Genomic DNA, 3,481 nt, shown 5'->3' with positions numbered 1-3,481 from the left:
ACACACACACACACACACACACACACACACACACACACACACACACACACACATATATATATATATATATATATATATATATTAGTGCATCTATACATGCATGCATATATGTACGTATGTATGTATGTAAGTATTTGTATGCATGCAGGCAGATATACATATGTGTGTGTAAGTATATGCATATATGTGTGTTTGTGTGTTTATGTGTGTGTACCAGTGTGAGTCTTTGTGCGTGTGTTTGTTATGTGTGAGTTTGCGTAAAGGCAGCTACATCTTTCTGTATAAAATTCCGGCACATATTTTCTGTATATAAGTGAAATTATAGAGTGGTAGGTGAATGTGGAATACATTATCAAAAACACTGACGTTTGAGACGGAAATGTGGCAGAAAAATTAAAGTGTTGTTTCCTGTGAAAAGTTTACCTATTTTATTGTTTACATTTCTTTATTGCATACTTTTAACTGTCAGCCTAAGGCATTATGTACTTGATCAGACTTTACGATCAATATTTTTATAAGGCTTGCCTACCGTTTATGTAAGTGTGCGCATTATCCTGCTTGGAAACATGAGAAGACAATGCTATTGTCACGTTCGCCTGTCTATTCTTTGGTGAAAGCTATCTCTCAAACTTAGAGTTATCCATCTACAAAACATCTGCCGTTAATCGAATCGATAATTATTTTCTTCGTTTTTCACTCTTTCTTGATCTAGTTTTCGTTTTGTACTTATTTAATTTTTATTTTAGTGAAAAAAGTAAATGATATGTATGGTAAATCTTGTCAATTCTTTTGTTTTTTATTCATTTTATTTACTCCTTATTAATATTAATTTGGCTTCAATCTGCAATAATTTCTGTATTCGAACATTAGGTATCATATTGTTCCCATTAATGTAATATCGTCTCCGTTATAATAATCATCAGAGTCGAAGTACTGATCATCAATCATTGTGGTCTTCTTCTTCTTCTTCTTCTTCTTCTTCTTCTTCTTCTTCTTCTTCTTCTTCTTCTTCTTCTTCTTCTTCTTCTTCTTCTTCTTCTTCTTCTTCTTCTTCTTCTTCTTCTTCTTCTTCTTCTTCTTCTTCTTCTTCTTCTTCTTCTTCTTCTTCTTCTTCTTCTCATTAATATCATTAATATTATTATTAAGTATAAGTTAGCGAGCAGGCAAAATCATTAGCACACAAAATGCTTAGCCGCATTTCACTCGTCTTTACGTTCTAAATTCAAATTTCACCTAGTTCAATTTCGCCATTCATCCTTTCAGCGTTGACAAAAGTTGAGTACAGGAGTCCTTGGAATCGACTATACCTCTCTCCGAAATTTCAGGATTTGCGTCTATATTACAAGAGAGTATTATTATTATTTGGAAATAAAATACGATATAGTCTGAACTGACCAGTGAATCTTCTCTTCCTTCAAATCTTTTATTACCTTTATATTGTTTACAACCGTTTAACGTCTTTTATAGCTGCCTTTACTTAATTTAGCTTCTTACTTGTGTCTCGATTGTATTCCAACAATTATCCACCTGTCTGGGCTCAGAAAAATTTCCGTTGAAAACAATCCAATGATATTCCAGTGGCTATCAGAAAAGATAAATTCTGCAATGAAACCACCTTTCTGTAACGAAACTACATGTCTGTTTGTATTAAATTAATATGTCTAACATATATGTTGCATTTCACATGCAGATAGAACAAATACAAGGTCAGGCATGCTGACGTGGTTAAAATGTTTGCTTAGTGTCAATAGGGTTCCAAGGGCGATGTCACAGCGCTCTAACTTAAGCAAAAGTCACGCGTCATAGCTTCCAGTTGGTCGCTATCTAGTGCGTGGGTTTCCGAATACTTGACTATAACACATAGTTGACGTACATATACAGATACAGAAACAGACAGACACATATAAACTGGCAATAATCATTAAGCTAGAACATTCTATACTCTATTTTCGCTCGGATTTTGTTCAAAGACTAAATAACTATCAAAGCACCTACGAGGATAAGTATATGGAGCTGTTATGAAGACTGCGAAATGACCCTGGTATTTTCAGAATAGCAGTAAATCGCAACAAAGTGTAAAGCTACTAAACCCGATACGACTAACAACTGTGTATGGCATATCTGTAGCATTATTTACTTGAGTCGTACCTTGTATTCAGAAGATACCGAGACCACTGTTGTACTTGCATAAATATGTCTGTAACAATGGTAAGCACAGTTTTACTTAAAGAGATTGTTCACTTAGAGAAGTTTCTAAGCAACGAGCAATGGCGTTATGTCTGGAGATCATTCATAATATATTTAATATACTTTGTGAGAATTTAAATTGCGTGTATTTTATTAATACATTCCATTGACCGTTGTGTAGCATATAAATAAATTAGACTAAAATATAACAAGAGCAATTTACAACTTCACCTGCTTGTATGACTAGAAAGGAAGTTGTACAGGAAATATAACATTTTATTATTGTAGCTTATGAATGAAATACTGCGAAATAGTTAAGAGATTGAAAGTTTAATTAATTCAGGTTTATAACATCCAGTTATACGAAGTGTTAAAGGTTAGGAAAGCAGAAAATCAGTATAATAAAACAACAAAATAGTAATTTACCATATTATACATATAATATTGTAGCTATCTTCAATCTATTTTTCTAACATTATAAACATGTTTCTCTTTTTGTTATTAAATCAACATGACGTAATTTAAATTCAATTATTACAATGACACAATTACTTCAGTAGAATAAACAAATCAAATCAATTAATTTTGAGTATGTTCTTTAACTTTATTACTGCGCTCCGAAATGGTCATATTAAAATTGTTTCAGCTAATACATGTATTGTAGAAAGAATGTATGACAACTACTTAAATATGTAAGTCATTTATTCACTCATTATTGAAATCTTTCTTTCATATTTAACCCGAGGTGCGCCCTGATAGAATAAACACATAAGAGACATTTTATAGATGCAACTATTTCATTTTTTTTTTCTTTTTGGAAAAAGTCTCTCTAAGTAAACATTGTCAAATGCGATAGTATAGTAAAAGGATACTTCAGGATTAGCGGAAGGTTACTGTTTTGCAGACACTGCTATAGAGAATAGTACGTCTTGACCACTTTTCAAACGTAAACTAGTTACATATACACCATTACAAATTCCATAAACATTGCAACTTCTTAGTTAAAATACATTGAAATACATAGCACATCAAACCAGCACATAAATAAACACTTATTTCCTTCTATTAACTACCATCATAAATTAGATATTAGACAATTTGCTAGAACCTGATACATTTGTGCTGCACGCACAAGCATGCACTCGCACATACACATACATTCACTCCCCTCATCTCTATCTCTCTCTCAAATACGCACACACACACACACACAAACACACACACACACACACAATATATATATATATATATATATATATATATATATATATATGTACATATATATGTATATATA

The sequence above is a fragment of the Octopus bimaculoides genome, chromosome 18 (assembly GCF_001194135.2).
Source record: "Octopus bimaculoides isolate UCB-OBI-ISO-001 chromosome 18, ASM119413v2, whole genome shotgun sequence".
Classification (NCBI taxonomy): Eukaryota; Metazoa; Mollusca; class Cephalopoda; order Octopoda; family Octopodidae; genus Octopus; species Octopus bimaculoides.
The sequence above is the reverse complement of the archived record's forward strand: the minus strand, read 5'-3'. Positions refer to the sequence as shown.